The sequence below is a fragment of the Nomascus leucogenys genome, chromosome 10 (assembly GCF_006542625.1).
Source record: "Nomascus leucogenys isolate Asia chromosome 10, Asia_NLE_v1, whole genome shotgun sequence".
NCBI lineage: Eukaryota > Metazoa > Chordata > Mammalia > Primates > Hylobatidae > Nomascus > Nomascus leucogenys.
The window spans coordinates 69,094,548-69,117,469 of record NC_044390.1 but is presented as its reverse complement, the minus strand read 5'-3'; the positions used below and the strand labels follow the sequence as shown (position 1 = coordinate 69,117,469).

Below are 22,922 nucleotides of genomic sequence, written 5' to 3'. Positions count from 1 at the left end.
TTTATGATTTTGTGGGTCAGGCATTTGGAAAGGGTATAGCTAGGTAGTTTTGTTCCACATGATAGTGGCTGGGCCTGAAGGATCTACTTCCCAGATGGATTCTCCACTCACATACGGGATCTCATCCTTTGCAGCTGCTTCACATGGCCTAGCTTTCTCGTACCATGGTTGTCTCAGGATAATCACACTTCTTACAAGAGGTAGGAGGTGAAAGCTACCAGACCAATAAAGGGCTGTGTCTAGAACTAGCACAGTCACTACTATCACATTCTATTGGCCAAAGATGTCACAGGGCCCCACTATATTCAAGAGGTTGATAAATAGGCTTTATCTCTTTTTTTTTTCCAGATTAAGCATCTGTTTTATTCAAACCTGGGTAAGTCAGAAGCTTTAGGCAGCCTGTTTTGCAGGAGATTTAGTGCTGGAGTGTCTTCCTACCTCACAATCCCAAGAACCTGCTCCTGCAGATGAAACCTCAGAACCCTTCCTTCTTGTGAAAAAGCAGCTGGTCTTCAGCCTTGAAGTCCAGGCTGGGGCTGCCAAACTCATTGAGAATTGTCTGAGCCCTGTAGCTGACAATGGGGTATTTGGCTTTGTACACGCTGGTGAAGACATCATCCACGGACTACAACTTCTTGGCTATGAGACCTGTGGTGTGTCACAGGTGAGGTCTACATGATCCAAGGACATCTTGGCTACCCCTCTAGTGGAGTCCTTCCTGGTCAAGGCATTGTAGGGGGCTCTTTGTCCATAAAACCCCTTTCCAGAGGTGACGTCAAGCCCCACTCCCTTCACTGCCAAATAGATGGGCTGATCCTCCTGCCATAGTGGACCAGCCCCCCAGGCTAGCACCAGAATCAGGACTAGCACTGCCAGCTGCTGCAGCCACTGCCCTGGCATGGGGCCCACCACAGTGAGCACGTGGTGCAGAGCAAGGGCAGCCTGGCCAGCCTAGACTTTATCTCTCTCTTGATTCTCTTGATGTGGGAGTGGCACAGTCACATTGCAGAAGGACATGTGGGACAGGAGATATTTTGGAGCCATATTTGAAAAATACTGTCTGCCACAGAACTGTTCACCAAAGTCACCTGAGGAGCTTTTGCAAATTATAGCAATTATGCTTCCAAGTTTTAAATAAATTACATAGAGGCTTCTGACACATATGTCTGACCAAGACCCACTAGAAAAAGTGGCTCAGGACTGACATATGTAAGGAGGGGAGCAGCTTTGAATGTGGAGCTCCTACTGTAGCCCGGAGATGAAAGAAATGAGCTAGAAGCAGTACACAAGCCAAAGGAGAAGAGAATTTCAAGGAGGCTGAGGTCAGAAGCACTAACTATGATGGAGACAGTGAGCATGGGGAGAACTAAGCAAAGGCTGATGAATTTGGCTTTAAAAGCTCTCCAGAAATCTTTGAAATCTGTTTCAATGGAGTTGAAATCTGAATTCAGAAGCTTGCAAACTGAGTTTACAACCAAAATAAGTTTTTTTCCACTAGAAGTGTGGCTAGCCTCATTAAAATCTTATTTGTAAAGATTGAAATAGCAGTTCTATGACAATATACCCAGTCTGCAAACAAAGTGTTGTAAAGGCAGCTAAGGTGTAAACTTTAAAGGCAGCTAAGGTGTAAACTTCAAGCAAATGGAGATATTTTCCTCTTGCTACTTCCTTTTATCTTTGCAAATGCATTGCTTGGTATTAACTTTGATGTTTTCCTTTATTTGGGATATCAATTCAGAATCATGTAGTGTATCAGTTAGTTCTTGTTGTATAACAAATCACCCAAAACTCAACGCCTTAAAATCGGGGGTCAGAAAACTATAGCCTGTGGTCCAGATGCCAGTTTTTGTGAACACAGTTTATTTAGACACTACCATGTCTGTTCATTTACACATGATCTATGGCTATTTTTTGGCACTACAGTAGCAGAGGAGAGTTACAACACAGGCTATGCTGCACGAACCTATATTATGTACTATAGGGTCCTTTAACAGTAAAGGTTTGCTGAATTCTGCTTAAAACAATGAATATTTGTGACTGCTCATGAGTCAGCTGGGCAGTTTTTCTAGTCTCAGCTGTGCTCACTCAAGCCTCACTCATGATCAGCTGTAAGCTCTGGCAATGTGGGGTAAGGTCTCTCATCTGTAGTGGTTGACTGGTTGTTGGCTAGCTTAGGATAGCTTTGACTGGAATCACTGGGATCTTCTCCATAACTTTTTATCGTCTAAGTATAGCCTAGTGCTATGTCCTGAATGTGTCCTCCAACAACCCATATGTTGAAACTTAATCACCAATGTGTTAATATTAAGAGGTGGAGCCTTTAGGAGGTGATTAAGTCATAAAGGCAGAGCCCTCATGAATGGGATTAATTACCTTATAAAAGAAGTGCAAGGGAGCTGTTTGCCCCTTTTCCCCTTCGTGTCTCTATTTCGCAATGTAGGGACACAGCATTCATCCCATTTGGAGGAAGCAGTGTTCAAGGCACCATCCTGGAAGCAGAGACTGGGCCATCACCAGGCACCAAACCAGCTGGCACCTTGGTCTTGGACTTCCCAATCCCCAGAACTGTGAGAAATAAATTTCTATTATTTATAACTTATCCAGTATCAGCCATTTTCCATAGCAGGAGGAACAGACTAAAACACCTAGACTTGACCATATAGTGGTAGTAAGTTTACAGCAAGCAGAAGCTCACAGGTCTCTTGGTGCCTGTGCTCAGAAGTGGTGTACCATCATTTCTACCACATTTCATTGGCCGAAGCAAATCACAAGGCCATCCCAGACTCAAGAAGTGGGGAAATAGTCTACCTTGAGATGAAAGGAACTGCAAAGTCATATTGCAAAGGACATGGATATGGGGAGGCCTAAAGGATATGGGGATGGCCATCTTTGCATTTATCTGGAGCAGTACATTCTGGAGTACAGAAAGTACACCAGACTGGGACTTGAGAGAACTGAGCTGACATGGCTGCAAACTCGCTCTGTGACCTTATACACATCACTCATCATCTCTGAGCCTCAGACTCCTTAGCTCTAAATTAATATTTTTAAATGCCATACTCTGTTCTTGTTTGCATTCAACAAATGTTTATTTTCTTGAAATATCTTTTAACAACTCTTGAAAATACTCTCTATTTTCTAATGTGGTATTACTTGGGGCCAACATAAAGGAAAACATCTGCTTTTTTTTCCACTCCTTTGACAAGGATTCTAAATATTTGTAATTTACGTGAAAAAATTACAACAGTCATACTGGGTTTCTTTCAAATGTGAAGAAAGAGCAAAGATTTTTCAAATGAGAATGATAGAAGCCACCTTCATGGGAAAATATTCTGAAGATGTTGTTTGCTCAGAATGGCTCAAGTCCTTGCCTTCATCAGGCAGTACTGGTAGAGTGGTAATATAAAAGAGATTTAGGTTCATGAACTCTCTAGAGCATCCTATAATAAGAGTTATAATGACTGGGTTTGTCATATGCTTATCAATCCATTTCCAAATTAAACTAGAAAGACAGTGGTGTGAACCTGGCCCTTCCTAGACCTGCCATCAGGGTGATCTTCAAGCAGCATCCTCCCCACCCAGCCCCGGAAAAGGCTCTCCAACATCCACCTTCAGCAAGGCCAAGTCTTGAAACAGAGTTTGCATAGATGGGCTGGTGTCATGGGGATCTTCATTCTTTGTAATCAGGTTCCCAGTGCTACAATGGGATATTTATAAAGATGGGGAACCAGTGGGGTGCCATGGCTCACACTTGTAATCCCAGCACTTTGGGAGGCCAAGGTGGGTGGATCATTTGAGCTCAGGAGTTTGAGACCAACCTTGGAAACATGGTGAAACACCGTCTCTACAAAAAATACAAAATACAGCTGGGTGCAGTGGCATGCACCTGTGGTCCCAGCTACTTGGGAAGCTGAAGTAGGAGATAAGAGAATCGCTTGAGCCAAGGAGGCAGAGGTTGCAGTGAGCCGAGATCGAGCCACTATACTCCAGCCTGAGTGACAGAGTGAGACGCCATCTCAAAAAATTTTTTTAAAAAAAGATGGGAAACCAATTGAGTTATTAATCAGCCCTACTGTTTCCAAATCAGTTCAGCCTTGTCCTTCCTCCATCCCCTAGCTACTACTTCCTGCTCATTCTTGTTCATATTTTATCTTCCTCCCCTTTCTTTGTCTCTCTGTCTTATTCAAATCCTAATCAGACTTCAGAGCCAGGCTGAAGTCTGCTTCTCCCTGGAAGCTTCCCTTAACAATTATAGGTCTCTCTGACATCGTCCATACAAGCATGGGTTACCCAATAGAATGAATAAGTACGTGTTCAAGAAGTAACATTTATTCTGCATTATATGGGGAGAAAGCACACAAAAAGTGTATGTTTTTTAGTTTCTGGCTTTTAGAGCTCTTAATTTTGTTCTGATCTTTCCTCTGAAATTATATTTGTTGTGTTTTCCATACATATGGGCATGTAATTGTATATTGTCTTGTGTATGTGTATGGCCTAGTGGCTGAGAATATGTATTCTGAAGTTTGATTTGTGTGGTTGGAATCTTAACTCTGACACTTGACTAGTTCTGTGATTTTGGCAAAGCATTTATGGTAGATAGTCTCCAATCATGGCTGTCATCAACTCCTTTCCTCCTATATATTCACACCACTTCTCCACTGATAGGTAAAATTTGTTTCCCCTTCTCTTAAATCTTGGTAGGCCTGTGACTGCTTTGATCACTAGATAGTGGCGGAAGTGACCTTCTGAGATTTCTGAGCCCAAGCGTTAAGAGAACTAGAAGCTTACATGTCTTCTCTCTTGGAATGCCCCCTTTTGGAACATAGCTGCCATCCTATGAGAGGTACATGGAGAAGCATGGGTTTGTGCCCTTATGGACGGTCCCAGCTGTGCTCCCAGCTGAAAACCAGCATCAACTGCCAGCCATACAAGGGAGCCATCTTGCATGTTCCAGCCCAGTTGAGCCTTCAGATAAATGCAGCCCCAGACAACAGAATGTGGGGCAGAAGAACCATCCAGCCGAGCCCAGTCAACTCACAGAATCATGAGATATATTAAAATGGTGGTTGTTTCAAGCCACTATGTTCTGGGGGTTGTTGTGCAGAATAGATAATTTCCATCTTAAACAGTATTTAAACTCACTAAGATTTGTAAAATTGGGTCAATAATGGTACCTCTCTCATAGAATTGTTTTGAGGATAAATGAAGTTATATGTATGGTAAGTGCTTAGAGCTAGTATGTTACTTATTTATATAAGGGAGAAAATGAGTGGAGCTAACATTTATTGGACAGCGAGTAGGTTGGTGCAAAAGTAATTGTAGTTTTTGCCATTAATTTTTTTAAAATCTTATTTTTTTTGAGACAAAGTCTCACTCTGTCGCCCAGACTAGAGTGCAGTGGTACAATCTTGGCTCACCGCAACCTCCACCTCCTGGGTTCGAGTGATTCTCCTGCCTCCGGCTCCCGAGTAGCTGAGATTACAAGCACCTGCCACTGAGCCCAGCAAATTTTTGTATTTTTAGTAAAGACAGGGTCTCACCATGTTGGCCAGGCTGGTCTTGAACTCCTGACTTTATGTGATCCACCTGCCTCGGCCTCCCAAAGTGCTGGGATTACAGGCATGAGCCACCGCGCCTGACCTGTCATTATTTTTAAATGGCAAAAACCACAGTTACCTTTGCACCAACCTAATACTACTAGTACTACTACTATGTGCCAGATCCTATGCTACATTTTCACACACATGATCTCTCTCACTCTTCACAAAAACCTTGTTGGGCACATACTTTTGTCCTTAGCATTGAGCTGAGATTGAAAGAGGTGAAGTGGTTTCCCCAAGATCTTACAGCTAGCAGGTAGTGCAAGTAGGCTTCAAACCCCTGGCTGTCTGACTGCAAAGCCCATTCCTTTTTTCTACCTTTCCACACACTTTGGATAGAGGGCCTTCCTGAAATCTTCCAGAGTGTAATAAATATTTTCAGTGAGAAATTACATAATCAGTCAGATCCTATGCAACCCAACCAATATTCTGCTTCTGACACGAATACTAAGGAAAACTTAAAAACATTCCCTAAAGCATTTCACTTCCACTATGAAAAGTATTTGCAAATCTAGTAACAAAGAATCTAGACAAATCTTTCATGGAACTTTTCATAGTTACTTTCAGCTTATGCCACTTCTCTGGGAAGCAATTTCCAGGCATCTAAAGTGGTATTTCCTTTTATTTTCTCTATAATATTACCTTAAACCCTCCAGGAAAGGCTGCCCCCTCATGCGTGTATACATTGCCACCTAATTTATAAATGGGAAGTTAATTTACCTTTTCTCACAGAGCCAGTTTGCTTGGTAAGGTCAGTACAAAGCTGACAAGAAAACCCAAACTAGGTCCCCCATACCAGGCCTCTGACATCCTGGCTACAAGCTCACCAGAGATCTGTGTCCAAAAATAAAATCCTCCTCAAATCTGGGAGCACTCAGCTTATTCCTGCCTTCTCAATCTTTTAAGTGCCTCCTTCCCATGCTCCTTTTTTTCCTTTCCCCAGTCTCTTGCAAAATCTTGTTCCAAAATGTCAGTCAACCGTCAGCTAATGGGATCAGAAGTTGCCTCACAATCACAAAAACCTCATCCCAGCCAAGGGCCCCCCATCACATCCAGTGTCCCAAGATGAACTCCCAGCCTCCATGACGTAAGAAGGCATTTCAGAGAAACTTTATAAATAGAGAAACTCATTCGTTATTTTTTTCGAAAGACCAAGGAAAGAAAATGCAATGAACAAGGAAATTGTTGGTGGGTCATTGGCTGGGACACTGACATTCGAACATTGAACAATTAATTTGAGGATAATATAAACAGGCTTCATTATACTGATTTTAGGAATATGATATGAATAGTCTGTTGTTTTGAATTCTAGAATGTCCCTCCCCCTACCACACACCATCTCCCTTCCTACTGGCCCCCTTACTATGAGCTGGCGCTTCTCACTACTCTCTCTCCTGCTGGTTGTTTTCTCCATCCATGTCTGCTGTTAGAGTACAAATGAACTCAGTCTGCGACTGGCTTCATGTGGTTGCCTTGCCTACATTTATTCTGGTTTTCTATTGCGTTCCTGACACATTTTTAAGAGTTCCATTATGTTGGAGCTTTTTTTTTCCTACTCTCTTCAGAAAAAACAAATGACTTTTCAAAAGGAACATCTTTTAAAAAATGTTTTTGTTTAAAGAAATAAGATTCCCTTTAGTTCTTTGTGCTCTTTCACAATTACAGCCATGTAATCCATAAGGAATCCATTAATGTGTAAGAGGCTTTGAAGCTACCACGTGTGTATGTGCGCATGTATGTGTGTGCATGCGCACACGCTGTTTTTCCTTTTTCTCTTTCTTTCAGAATATTGCTGCTGCCAACCACTGATTTAGGAATGTTTAGAGGTATATGCCAACTCAATAATCAAAATCATTTTGGTACTGGGAACCCAACCACAGTCTCTGTAGACCAGTGGAATTTATTGCTTGCTCCAGTTTATTAAGTAATAGTACCAACAGCATTATGAATAAAAAAAGAGTCTGATAAGATGTGATAGAATGTCAGGATAATTCATTTTGATCATAAAACAATGCTTGTTTTGAATCTGAAATGTTAAAAGCACAAACAGCCTGATGATCACGTTTTCCATCCCTTGACCTGGTATGGGAATATGATTCATAACTGTCTTCAGGAAAGAAGCTCAGTATAAACTGATGGTTTTCTGCTACACACACGTCCCTGTTTTTATTCCACAAATACGTATCTAATACCTATTGGGAACCAAGCACCGTACTCGGCACTGGGACCACAGTGGTGAAGAGAGTAAACACAATTCCTGCCACATGGCACTCACCAAGGGAAGCTATCTTGGCTGCATCAATTACTTAAGACATTTGGGATGCACACAAAACAGAGTAATGCTGAGGCTTGTGGACTCTGGAGTCCAATGTCACTGTGTTCTGTTCAAGGCTAGACCACTCCAAGCTATTTTATCTTCAACAATTTATGCAGCCTTGCTAAGCTTCAGATTCCTAAATTGCAGTACTTACTTCATAAGGTTATTTCTAGGATTAAGTGGAAAAATGCTTGTGCAGCTGTTAGCAAAGTGCCTCGTTAGCCAGTAATAGTAGTAGCACTAGTAATAGTAATAGTATGAGATGGGCCATATCTGGGGTCCCCAAGCCCCAGGTCATGGACCAGTACTGGTCCGTGGCCTGTTAGGAACTGTGCCACACAGCAGAAGGTGGGTGGCAGGCGAGTGACAGAGGCTTCATCTGTGTTTACAGCCACTCTCCATCACTCACATTACCGCCTGAGCTCTGCCTCCTGTCAGATCAGCAGCAGCATTACATTCTTGTAGGACCGCGAACCCTATTGCGAACTGTGCGTGGGAGGGTTCTAGGTTGTGAACTCCTTATGGGAATCTAATGCTTGATGATCTGTCACTGTCTCCCATCAGCCCCAGGGGTGACCATCTAGTTGTAGGAAAACAAGCTCAGGGCTCCCACTGATTCTACATTATGGTGAGTTGTATAATTATTTCATTATATATTGCAATGTAATAATAATGGAAATAAAGTGCACAATAAATATAACGTGCTTGAATCATCCTGAAATCACCCCTCCCCCCACACTGGTCCATGGAAAAATTGTCTTCCATGAAACTGGTCCCTGGGTGCCAAAACGGTTGGGGACCACTGGGCCATATGAAACTTCAGTAGAACAGGCTCTTTCCTTATCCTTGGTATTTCAAGTTCTTAGGTCCACCTGTCACCAGGAGGTCACAGATCCATCCTACCCTGGGATTCTGTTCCATTTGAGGGAGAGAAAAAAAAGGCTTGCCCAATGCTCAGAAACACATTTTCTGCCTTCTCTTGCAGCGCCTCTTCTTGCCCATGGAAGGACATGCAGCTTCTTACTCCTCCGCTGCCCAACACAGTTTAGTGGCTGGCCGCTCCATGGCTAGGATCCTTCACACTACCTGAGACCTGATGTCTCTGGCTTCAAAGGACACAGCTCTGCTCATCCCCCCGTGAGGCCTGTCATGAGTTGCTGTGGCTGTGGAAGCCTGCCATCCTGGGATGGAGACTTTTCCCACCACCCTGTCCCTTTAATTTCAGCAGGCACATCATCCCGCTTCATGTGGATCCCCAGAGCAGCAGATCTGGAATCTCCTGTGATGCTGAGGCCTTCAGGGATCACAAGAAACCCATCTTAATGATGAATCCTGGACTTTCTTTCCCCTTGGAACAGTCCTGGTTTCACACATTTACCTCCAAAAGAGCACTTAACAGTTGCCACGTGGCTGCCCTGAGGTTTGGGCTGAAACAACATGACCATCATACCTTCCCAGACTCCTCCCAAGAATGGTCTCTAGGTTCTCCTTGGCACAGTGGGGTACAATGGGCTACTCTGCCCAAACTGTGTACTCTCCTTGGGCTACTCTGCCCAAACTGTGATTTGGGGCATATAGCTATGCCTTCTCTGGTTCCTCTGTACCTAGGTCTCTCCAGTGGCTACCTCTTCTACTCAGCAGGACAGAGAAGCTCTCTTGGTTTTTATTCTGAGGATCCAGGTGCAAAAAACAAACAAACAAACAAAAAACCTCATCGTAGCTAATCTGCCCCCTCCCTTCTCTATGAAATGGGCAGGCAGAGAAAAATCCCCCTGACCCTGCCTAGCCCATCCATTCCTAAGGGGCCTTACTATAGCCAGATTGCGAGAGGAGAGCAAATTTAAATGAAATAAATATGAATTTCCTTCTAACAATAATAATTCTATTCATTCAACACTTACTGAGTTCCCAATTACCTACTCAGTGCTAGAGGACAGATAAATCCCAGCAGCCTTCTTGGTAGTTTAGCAAGAAGCTGGCTGAACAGGTCTGTGTTAGTTCAAAGGAAAAACAGGCTGATGCCAGAGGCTAAACTCTAGAAGCTCTCTCTTCTAACAAGGCTGCTTCCTCAACCAAGAAGTTCCCAATATCTGCAGTGTGCTAGATGTCCTCTGCCATCATTTCCCATAAATACATAGAGCAGTAAGGGGCAGCGTCCTTTCCCAGGAGCCACTGCCAGGGAGCTAGCATCCAGCTCTGGCTGACCAAGCACACAGCTTTTTGTCAATGATTACAGCCAGGGTACTATGCATTCTGCTGCCACTCCACATCGATGCATCCCCAGTAAACCATATTTCACTCTCTGCTACATGTCACTTGTCAGGTGTGTATCTGTGCCACCTTAGCACGACAACATCAGACCCCAGCAGATTAGCCATGCAAGTGTGAACTCAAGGTTCTCATGCATAAAGAATTCATAGTCTTGTGGAAAAGAAATCAAAGACAATAATAGATGCAAATACATTTATAGACATTTGTTATTTTTAAAAATGACTTGAACAAGCTGTTACTCCACCCTCACTCCGTGCAACAAATATACTATGTGCAGTGATTGTAATATTAACTAAGATGCATATTTCTGCCTGCATAGCAAAGTCCTGTAGGACCACTCCTTTAAGAAACGTAAAGAGACCAGAACTGGTTCCTGAAACCTCACTTTCACTCTCCAGGTATTGAAACAAACAAACAAAAAAATCCGCTACAGAAAACTTTATCCTAACAAGAACTTCCACTAGGAAGAAACTCCAAAGGAGGATGCTATGGTCTAAATGTTTATGGGCCCCCTGAATTCATATATCAAAATCCTAACCCCCAAGGTGATGATGGTGGGTCCTTTGGGAGCCGATGAAGTCAAAGAGACCTAAAAGAGTTCCCTTGTCCTTTCCAACATGTGAATTACAGCAGAAGGCACCGCTTGTGAATCAGGAAGTAGGCTGTCACTAGACACCGAATCTGCCAGACTTGCTCTTGAACTTCCCAGCCTCTAGAACTGTAGGAAATAAATTTATGCTGTTTCTAAGCCACCCAGCTTATGGTATACTATCATTAGAGCTTGAATGGACTAAGACAGAGGGGATCTTCACTAAAAGGGAATCAATTTTGATGGAGAATGGACCACTAACTCAAATATACTAACTTTTTTTTTTTTTTTTTTTTTTTTTTTTACGGAGTCTGTCTCTGTTGTCCAGGCTGGAGTGCAGTGGCATGATCTTGGCTCACTGCAACCTCCGCCTCCTGGGTTCAAGCAATTCTCCTCCCTCAGCCTCCCAAGTAGCTAGGATTACAGGCACGTGCCACAACGCCTGGCTAATTTTTGTATTTTTAGTAGAGATGGGGTTTTGCCACATTGGGCAGGCTGGTCTCAAACTCCTGACCTCAAGTGATCTGCCAGACTCGGCCTCCCAAAGTGCTGAGATTACAGGCGTGAGCCACTGTGCACAACCTTAACTCTTTGCTTACATTGACTCATTTAAGAAACTTAATAGAAAATACTAAGTTTTTGCTACAAACCAGAGATAATGTTTCCACATGAGCAGACACTCCAGTGGGGATGAAAACATGGTAGTTGGCCCTTTGAAATGAGATGGCAAACATAGGAAAATACTCAGGCCTGGGCTGCTGTGTTCAGGTTATGCCTTACACAAGAAAGAGGGACTGAGGGGAAGAAAGAAGCTGAAATTGACTCCTCTCTTAGCTTGTGTGGCTGAAGCATCCAATGGAAGGAATACCATGCTTTTATTTCACACAAAGACACTACCACCCACCAAGCCTAGAGAAGCCCATTTTTTCTAATTCATCTGCCCAGAGGCTTTCCTTTTTATAATTGCTGTAATTTGTATGTGCTAACAGGTGCTCCAACTTCCTTCAAAGCTTTCTGAACTTGATGGTTCGGAAGGCAAGTGGGGGATCCAACTATTAATAATTTGAAGCATCCACCCTTCACTTGAAAATGGCATCTTCTTCAAGGCCTCAGACTTACTTTGGACTCTGGTCTTCTACAAGGGGGTAACCAGGGAGCTTTCGAAAATAATGGGCTCTGTTCATTTAGGGATTTGAAAAAAAATATATTATTAAACTTTTTATTGTCAGATCACTGTAAATTCATATGCAGTTGTAAGAAGTAATACAGTGAGATCCCATGCATACTTTACCCAAGGTTTATTTTTTTTATTTGTTTTATTTATTTATTTATTTATTTATTTATTTATTTATTTTTGAGATGGAGTCTCACTCTGTTGCCCAGGCTGGAGTGCAGTGGTGTGATCTCAGCTCAGTGCAACCTCCGCCTCCCGGGTTCAAGCGATTCTCCTGCCTCAGCCTTCTGAGTAGCTGGGACCACAGGTTCATGCCACCATGCTCAGCTAATTTTTTGTATTTTTAGTAGAGACAGGGTTTCACCATATTAGCCAGGATGGTCTTCATCTCCTGACCTCATGATCTGCCCATCTTGGCCTCCCAAAGTGCTGGGATTACTGGCGCGAGCCACCACGCCTGCCCCAAGGTTTATTTTTGCAAACCAACATTTGTTGATCATTTTTCTGTACCAGACATTAGGAAAACAAAGATGTTTTAGATGAAACCCCAGCCCCTTAGGACCTTCATTCTCATGATGAAGACAGACACAGAAGGTTTTTTGATGAAGTTCATCATGCAAAGTGCCCAGAATGAAGTTAACATCTCAGAGAAAGAGTCCTGCGCAGTGTCTTAGGGGATGAGCAGAAGTTTTCCAAGAGCAGTGGATGTTGGAAGGGCAGTCTGGGCAGAGAAAACAGCATGGGGCAAGGCTCAAAAGTAGGAAGTAACATGGCACCGGTGTGCTGGGGGCCATTCAAGAAATTCAGCATGAATCGGAGCAAAACATTCAAGGATCGGAGTTCAGAGGCACCCTGAGCACAACAAGGGAATGTTGTGTGACCCTGACCTCCTATGTTCTATGCCGGGGAAATGATAAGCAGATGGGAATTATGCTCCTAAACATGACTAGAGAATGACTCCCAGAGAAGCTGGAGAGAATCTCGTTCAGATCTGAAGAGCCTGCAGAGACCTCACTGCAACCACTGGGATAATAGGGCCCAACTTCCTTCTGTGACCTTCACCCAAAGCCAAGGACAGGAAGTCTAGCTCACATCCTTCCAGCAAGGCAGAAAATTCTTCTCCTGTATAAGGGCAGCAGTTGGAACAAAACAGAGTGCCCCCTCTATCAATCTGGGCTGCTAAGCCCAGCTGTCCTTGGCTCTCATGTGGTGTGAAGAGTGTCCTAAAGTCCTTCAAGGGTCCATTGAAAGATAAAGAAGGTAGATGGTGTGCTGGCAAGCTCAGCAGAGGGTTACCAAAGTGGGAGCTTGTGGGCAGACCACCTGGGCTGGTGATCAAATGGGAATCCCCACAACTTTAAAGAAATACACAATCTCAGAGAGCTGAGATGATGCAAGCTAACCAGGAAGCCCCCAAACCCTGGCTGAGCTAAGAGGCAGCAGACCTAGAGTATTATTGTAGCCACAGATGTTTGCAGAGGGTGCCGGTAGAGTGAGGAGTGACAGGGTAGATAGGGAAATCATTTCTTCAAAACAGGTGAAGATCTGGCATGAGACCAACACAAAGATTGGAGTTCCACCCACCCATCACCACAGTGACACAATCAGCAAACCCTAACAAGCCACTTGGAGCAGAAGACAGAGGGGACACTGAAATACTTAAATCTAAGTTTCCTTGTTACTCAGTAGGGTGGAGCTTATGGGAGGATTAGGTAATTTATAGAAAAATAAGAAGCTTCATTTTCTTTGAATAAATGAGCATTTTGTGTATAAATGATCAACCTTCTGTATATTTTAAGAAATCCCTGGCAAGGTTTTGAAAGAAACAAGTCTACTTTAATTCAGAATAAGGGTTCTATGCTGGTTAATGACTTCTGAATGATGCCATACTCCCTGCCAGTGTTAAAATATTCTCTAGAATAAGCCTGTCCAACCCACGGCCCACGGGCTGCATGCGGCCCAGGATGGCTTTGAATGCGGCCCAACACAAATTTGTAAACTTTCTTAAAACATTATGAGATTTTTTTTTTTAGCTCATCGGCTGTTGTTAGTGTTAGTATATTTTATGTGTGGCCCAAGACTACACATAAAAACACTGGTGGCCCAAGACCACCAATTCTTCTTCTTCCAATGTGACCCAGGGAAGACAAAAGATTGGGCACCCCTGCTCTATAATATTCAGTAGAAAAAGAGATGAGCTCCTTTTTTTTTTTTTTAACCTGTCCTGAAGTCCAAAGAAGTGACAGCTCCTGGTACATCTCCAGAAAACGGGAATGTGACCTACTACTTTATAAGAGGACGAGAGTAGACCTTGTATCTGTGAACTGGTTTATTTCAGGACAATCTGATTTCGTAGTATACCACCTTGAAGTTGAAAGGGAGAGAGAGAGAAAATGGTGTGGGATAAAGAAGGAAGCAGTGTCCTTTAACAGACAGGACTTGAATTTGGTGGCTTATGAGTCACTGATGGTCATATTTTTAGGTGTGTTTTTTAAAGTAAAAAATACATTTTCTTAGTGAGGTTATTAGCTGTGTTAACAAAACCCCTCCAAATCTCAACAACTCAGAACAAAATTTTTTCTCTCCCTCTCTGTATTTCTGTCTCATTCCAGGAACCAGGCTAAGAGAGTAACTCCTTCATGGGACATACCTGGGAAACAGCAAGAAAACTAGCCAAAACTCACAATGCATCTTAAACACCCAACATAGCAGATGCCATATTTACTCACATTTCATTGGCCAAAGTGTGTCACATGGCCAAGCCCAAGTCCAGTGAGGTGGAGACATAAAATTCCCCCACAGGAAGGATAGTAAACCACCTGATGATGGACAGGGATGAGTTATACTCTTTTTTTTTTTTTCTTGAGACAGAGTGTCACTCTGTCACCCAGGCTGGAGTGCAGTGGTGCAATCTCAGCTTAGTGCAAATGCTGCCTCCCAGGTTCAAGCAATTCTCCTGTCTCAGCCTCTTGAGTAGCTGGGATTGCGGGCATGCACCACCATGCCTGGCTAATTTTTGTACTTTTAGTTAAGAAGGGCTTTTACCATGTTGGCCAGGCTGGTCTCGAACTCCTGACCTCAAGTGATCTACCCACCTCGGCCTTCCAAACTGCTGGGATTACAGGCATGAGCCACCATGCTCGGCCGAGTAATACTCTTACAGGGATGGGCTAGGGAGAAATTGAAAAAATATATATAATTTACCCATGATAATACAAACTCATTGTCAAAAATTCGGAAAATAGGGAGAAGAAAAAAATAATAATTACCTGTAACCCACTGTTAACATTTTGACATATTTCCTTTCAGTATATATGTGTGCATGTGTTTGCAAATACAAATGCAAATTTGGGATTATATAACATATACAAGTATGCATCTGCTTCATAGGCTGCTCGTTTATATAGAGTTTTATTATTGAATTCTTTCCCATATAATTATTTTCTAAAAATATCATTTTAGTCCCTGCATAATTTTTATGTTACTTTAGACAAAGTAGCTTTCGTAGCAATAACAAAAAATTCTCGATGTGGCTATATGACTTCATACAGCAAAGGTTTGTTTCTCATGTCTGGTACAGGACAGCATTTTGATCACTTTGAAACAGAGCCCAACTGAGCAGCTGCTATTTCAAATGTATCTGATCATTGAGCAAGAGGAAAGGAGAATATAGAAAAGTAGACATATTTTATTAGCCAATGCAAGTTATGTGGTGTGAAATAAATATATGTATTTAATTTTAATTTTTTTCATTCTTTTTTTCTTTTTGATACAGACTTTCTCTGTCGCCCAGGCTAGAGTGCAGTGGTGCAATCTTGGCTCACTGCAACCTCCGCTTCCCAGGTTAAAATGATTTTCCTGCCTCAGCCTCCCAAGTAGCTGGGATCACGGGCATGCACGCACACCTGGCTAATTTTTGTATTTTTAGTAGAGATAGCGTTTCACCATGTTGGCCAGGCTGCTCTCAAACTCCTGGCCTCAAGTGATCTGTCGAGTGCTGGGATTACAGGTGTCAGCCCAGCCAATATGTGTGTGTGTGTTTGTGTGTGTGTGTGTGTGTGTGTGTGTGTGTGTGTATAATGGCTACAATATTTTGCGGATCCTCCAATCAAGAGGTTGAGTCTATTTCTCCATCTGTTGACTCTGGGCTTGGCCATGTGACTTACTTTGGCTAATGGGACATTAGCAAATGTAACATGAGCAGAAGCTTGACACATGCTTGTGCATTGGGGCTTTTCTGTCTTCATGCTTTTAGAATAGCCTAAGATTGACCTAGAGGATTAAAGACCACGTGGAGAGAGAGGCTGAGACTTCCCGGCTGTCCCATACACGCAACCAGCTCCAGCTGAGCCAGCTCAGACCAAAAGATTCATCCAGCCAATCCGTGAATTTTGACAGGTCTTAAGCCACTGAATTTTGGGGTGGTTTGTTATGCGGCAAGAGCTGGCTTATACACATGTTTATTTCTAACTTATTCTGGGAGGGAGCCATAATAGTTTTGAAGGACCTTAATGTCTACCTCAATATTAAATTTTATGGGTGTGTCATCATTTATTTAACCATTTTTCATTATTCAAATCACACTTTTAACATCACATTTATTAGAACTACAAATAACACTCCCATAAACAGCTTTGTTTATAAATTTTTATCCAAGTTTCTGATTATTTCATAATAATAACTTCCACTAAATAATAGACTGGTGGAAAAAGAATTACTAGGTCGAAATTTAAGGCTGTTATTATTTATCAAATTATGTGCCAAAAGGATTGTACCAATTTATGTATCTAATGAAAGTGTGTAAGCATGACCATTTCTCCATACCCTCACTCACCATCATTGGCTGTGAGCTTTTAAAAATATCTTTGTTGCCCCTGAGACTGAAATATTTTATATATATATATATATATATATATATATATATATATGTTAATCTTTTTTTTTTTTTTTTTTTTTGAGATGAAGTCTCAGTCTGTTGCTGGGGCTGGAGTGCAGTGGCGCGATCTCGGCTCACTGCAACCTCTGACTAATTTTTGTATTTTTAGTAGAGACAGGATTTCGCCATGTTGGCCAGGCTGATCTCGAACTCCTGACCTTAAATGATCGGCCTGCCTTGGCCTCCCAAAGTGCTGGGATTACAGGCGTGAGCCACTGCACCCAGCCATATATGTGTTAATCTAATGGAGAAAATTTTCTGATTTAAATATTAATATCTTTGCAAATTGAGATTGATTTTTTATATATTGTTAACAGTTAAGAATTTTTACACAACACTCATAGAGTGTATGGTGAGTATTTCTTTATTTTGCTATATCAAATTAAATCCAGTTTGAGTGTCCCACAGGACAAAATTGGCAGGAAGCTCAATAACAGATCTCTTTCCCAGTTTCCTTTGTCTCTCTTAGATGGTGGGGATCCTGGACTCTGCATGGCTGTGTAAAGGTGGGGAGCTCTGTTCTGCTGCCTCATCCCTCTAAGGGAGGCATAGGGAAAACTTTATAAAGGGGAAACTTCACCTGGGTTCCCACAGCATTGAAGGCAGTGTCTGGTTCTCACACTTCCACATGCCTTATATCTACCTCAAAGACACTGGAGTGGGTACAGGGCCCCTTCCTGCTCAAACCTTTAACCACCTGTTGCTTACCCACTGTCACTTCTGTCAGCACCACAGGAAGAAACCTCTAGTTCCCATTACTTGGAAGAGTTATAATTTGGGAACACTTAAGTGTGGCATGCTAGGCTTGTTGCTGGTTGTAAAATTAAACAAATAGGCCGGGTCTGGTGGCTCACGCCTGTAATCCCAGCACTTTGGGAAGCCAAGGCGGGTGGATCACCTGAGGTCAGGAGTTCGAGACCAGCCTGGCCAACATGGTAAGACCCCATGTCTACTAAAAAGACAAAAAAATAAAATAAAATAAATAGCCAGGCATGGTGGTGGGTGCCTGTAATCTTGGCTACTTGGGAGGCTGAGAGGCAGGACAGTCGCTTGAACCCAGGAGGTGGAGGTTGCAGTGAGCTGAGAACATACCATTGTACTCCAGCCTGGGCAACAGGAGTGAAACTCTGTCTCAAAATAAATAAATAAATAAATAAATAAATAAATAAATAAGTATGGCATGCAGGGTGTGGGGAGGTAAAGGGAAACGAATGGCTGGGGCACAAAAGGGTATGTGTATTCCAAAATGCCTTTCCCAGTGGAATGAGCAGATATTTCAGAAGACAAAAGTTTTAACTGTTGGAAGTGTGATATAAATGTCACAGGTCTAAGAAATCAGATATGGAATTATTGACCTATGAACCATCCTATTTCCTTTGTAACCAAGAAAAAATATCACATCATTTTTATTGAGCTAGACTATAAATACAAAGTCAGACTGAACCCCACTTCACGGACACACTTACTACCAAGGCCTTCTGTATTCCCGCCTCCCACAGCCACTAATTTTTCATATCCTGCTCTTTGAAAAAGTTTCACTTCCATAAAGTGTCACAGATGTACCTTCTGCCAGCCAATGAATTGACTACCGGTCTCATCACTTGGGGTGACGGGACAGACGCAAAAACCCAGTCATAGTTGCTTGTACCCAAGGAACGTAAAGTCCTGCTTTTAACTCTTCAAGGAAAGTAGCTGAGTGAAAAAGCCAAGTCCTCATGAAACCCACTACCAACTATCCGAACCTGCCTCTGGGTTAGACAGTGCAGGGGCCAGTCTGCATCTAAGACAGAGGAAGAACTAGCCAGAAGCCACCTGAAGGCTACTAATACCAAACACGTTATGAGACGACACGCGCCAGTGCCATCTGTGTGCATTATGCCTTCCCTAAAGGAATGTCAACAAAGGAAGGAAACCGAAACTATTCCCCATGTGGGCAACCTTCCCTTCGCCTCACGTGCAAGAGCTGGGGCAGTGGATGCAAAAGAGGGCAGAGGAATGAGGGCCCCTAAGAAAGTAGATCAGATAAGGGCTCAGCTCTTCTACTTTGAATTTGTCGATGGATAAGAGAGGGGCTTTTAGAACTGTGTCACTCTTCCAGGTCTATGTGAAGTCCCTTGGATGTAGTTACTCCACCACAAAATCTCACATCTCCTTAAGATTCAGCTCAGCGCTGAAGTAATAATGCCTCTTTGGAAAGAACAGAAGAGCCCAGAAGCCTCTAGGTTCAAAAGGGCACGGTCTAAACTGACAGCCTGCTTGCCAGCCTCAGAGATGATAAAATTTCTCAGACTGGGAGAGAAATCCACTGTCAAGAATGTCTGCTGAGGAGAGCTCGCTCTGATTGCCGCCATCCCATAAACAAAAACAGATGTGTGTGCTCACGAGTAAAGTAAACATTCAAGGTCAATATATGCTCCTCTCCGCCAATCTAGTTTGGCACCTCAGTGCGAGCAAATAGTCTGTGAAGCAGAGTGGAACTTTTCTATAACATGGGCGGTATCAAGTGACAGGGCTCACATCTGTGTATTAGGTTACTTGTTATATGAAAAATCTATAAAATAGACTGTTTCCCAGGGAATGATTTGAGCTATGGCAAATCTATTGCAATGGAATAAATAGTTGCTCCATATTGAAGAAACAAAAGAGCATCATATCGAAGAGCATGAGTTTAAATCCTGGTTCTACCACTTACTGTTTGTGTAACCATGGGCAAGTCATTGAACCCCAGTGTTTAACATCTGTAAAACGAGTTTTAATAGTACTTATCTCTCATCTTGCGAGTGGTAAGCATAATAAAATGTGAGCTCCTTTTAGGATTCTTTCATGGCACTAGAGGGAGGAAGTAGGATCTAAAAGTCTGAATGTTTAAGCTTGTCTTTATTCATCCTTTCAACAAATATGTATTGAGTATCTACAGTGTGCCAGGTACAGAGACAGAGCAGTGACGACGACAGGTATAACTCAAAGGGACAGGATAGAAAAGGGATGAAACACGTCCCTGTTGTTTACTGCGGACTGTTCCTGGATGCAGCCATGTGACATTTCTGCTTACATCCCACTCATCATAGTAGCAAGAGGGCTGGGTTAGCTGTTATTCTAGATGGCTTTGTGACTGGTTATAAATTAGAGCATTTTGGCTGGGCTTGGTGGCTCACACTTGTAATCCCAGCACTTTGGGAAGCCGAGGCGGGCAGATCATGAGGTCAGGAGTTCAAGACCAGCCTGGCCAACATGGTGAGACTCCGTCTCTACTAAAAAAATATAAAAATTAGCTGGGCATGGTGGCGGGTGCCTGTAATCCCAGCTACTCAGGAGGCTGAGGCAGGAGAATTGTTTGAACCCAGGAGGCTGAGGTTGCAGTGAGCCGAGATCACACCATTGCACTCCAGCCTGGGTGACACTGTGAGACTATGTCTCAAAACAAAACAAAACAAAACAAAAATAAATTAGAGCATTTATTCATCACAGAGTCTACAGTCTTGGGATTTATCTGGCCCCTAAGATATGGCCCTCCTATATCACTTGCCACCCTGAGCTTAGTGTTTCCCAAAGTTTTTTAAACATAAGACTCCCCTGGCACCCCTGTGAAAAGACAGATTCTAAGACCTCACCTCATCCTACTGAAAATCACAGGAGGATTCTGACTCCTTTTTCCTCACTGGCAAAACAGGGAGCAGAGCAAGCCCTATCACAATCTTGTATGTTTCAAGGGAAATAGCATATGCAAAGGAGCTTTGGAAACCATGAAGTTACTCTCTCGTGGCTGGTATCCAGGCTCGCTTTGGAGGTTCAGAGGCAAAAGCCACTCTGAGGCTGTGGCCCATCACAGCGTCCTCCTCCCCACACCACCTTCCCTTTCGGGGCTTTCTGGAGACACCAATCAGAAGCCACCCACCTCCATTTGAACCCAATGAACTGATGGTCCCAGTCTGGAACCTGCCTAAAGTTCATCACCAAGGTGGACACCTGAGTTGTGTTCTAGGAGTGCTGGTTACAGAGCTTCAGGAGGTCAGTCAGTGGTTAAAACTGATGGTTTTCAAGGGATGGCCCTGCCTTCCCTTGGTACCTGCTGGAATGGAAAATGAACCCAAAGATTAGAGTGGGGAAATGTAGGGTCTTGGTAAGTTCTCATCACCCAGGCCCTGCCCCCTTCTCCAGCTACATCTCCCCCTACCCCTCCATATACCCATCTAGCCTCTGATTACTCCTCTCCTTCTTTCAGTAATAAAATCCTCTACTTTATAACCAGTCACAAAGCCACCTAGAATAACAACTACCCCCAGCCCTCTTGCTACTATGATCAGTGGGATGTAAGCAGAAATGTCACATGGCTGCATCCAGGAACAGTCCATAGTAAACAACTGGCATGTGTTTCGTCCCTTTTCTATCCTGTCTCTTCTTTCATCCTGCTGCTTGGAATACTGATGGGATGGCTGAAGTTCTAGCATCTATTTTGGATGTTGGGGATGAAACTACACATTAGGAGTACTGGAATAGAGAAGGAGCCCGGAGCCCTGAGTACTGTATAGAGTTGAGCTTCTAGTCTAGTTTTGGACTATCTGGTTTGGGCTAACCTCTGGACTTCTACCTAAGGGAAATAAACTTCCATTTAATTTAAACCACTGTTGTTTGGGGTTCTGCTATCACAGCCAAAATGAATACTAACTAATAGAGTGCTCAGAAGCATGTATTCTGGAATTAGATTGGCTAGGCTCAGTCACTTATTACCTGGCAGCCTTAGGTAATTTGCTTCCCTTCTTTGCCTCAATTGTAAAATCAAAATGCTCCAGCCTGGCCAACATGGTGAAACCCAATCTCTACCAAAAAAGCACAAAACTTAGGCAGGCATGGTGGCACACACCTACAGTCCTAGCTACTTGGGAGGCTGAGGTGAGCAGCTTGAACCTGGGAGATGGAGGTTGCAATGAGCCGAGATTGCACCACTGCACTCCAGCCTGGGAGACAGAGTGAGACCCTGCCTCACAAAAAAAAAAAAAAAATATATATATATATATATATATATATCTCAAAATGCTAAAGACAGCATCTACTTCCTGGAATTGCTAAGAATGAGCTAAAACATGTAAAGCTTAAAACATGGAAAGCCCACCACATAGTAAACACTCATTGAACATGAGCTATTATTGAAATCAGCTATTAAATACATAAAGAATAAAGATATGCCCCCTAAAGGAGCAAGATTGAAGGATATTCTCTATCATGCTGCATGCATGCATTTTTGCAAAGGGCTAGATTTTTCTGTTAGTAAAGAAACACAGAAGGTGGGCTGGGCAGTGTTGCTCACACCTGTAATCTTATTGGGAGGCTGAGACAGGTGGATCACTTGAGGCCAGGAGTTCAAGACCAGTCTGGCCAACATGGTGAAACTCCATCTCTACTAAAAATACAAAACAATTAGCTGAGTGTGTTGGCATATTCCTGTAATCCAAGCTACTTGGGCGGCTGAAGCATGAGAATCATTTGAACCTGGGAGGCGGAGGTTGCAGTGAGCTGAGATCACACCACTGCACTCTAGGCTGGGTGACAAAGCAGGACTCCGTCTCAAAAAAAAAAAAAAAAAAAAAAAAAAAGAGTCATAGAATATAGAAGGTGCCCAAATTCCCGGTGGAAGAATTTTGTTTTCTCATCCCTGACACAGCTCAGATATAAATAGGCCCTTTATTTGATCACATAAAATGGTAGTCCTAGAATGTACTTTGAAAAAGGAGGTCCAATCTAGGCTTAGCTTGGAAACGGGGATAGAAGGAAAGCCTTGATCCCTCTTGATGGCATCTGGATAACAGGGCCTGAGCCTGAGTGATATTCATGTTCACCCTGAAAGGGGCCCAAGGAGTGGAGCATCTGGATTGGGGCGAGGCTTCACGACAGTGCATGTGTTTTGAATCGGTGATTCTTTTAACAGAAGCAGTTTGGAACCGAGACTGGGAAGCTGCCGCTAACTGGAATGTTCTAGCCATGTTGCATGTTCCCTGAGGGCAGGGCTGGTGGCTCTCAGTGCATTGGGACGATTTAAG

The 22,922-nt window shown here is 43.1% G+C and overlaps 1 pseudogene; it reads right to left on the bottom strand.

The window, feature by feature from the left end:
* Positions 1–475: 475 nt before the first annotated feature.
* The window catches only part of LOC115837039, a 28,264-nt pseudogene continuing 5,817 nt past the window's right edge, over positions 476–22,922 (bottom strand).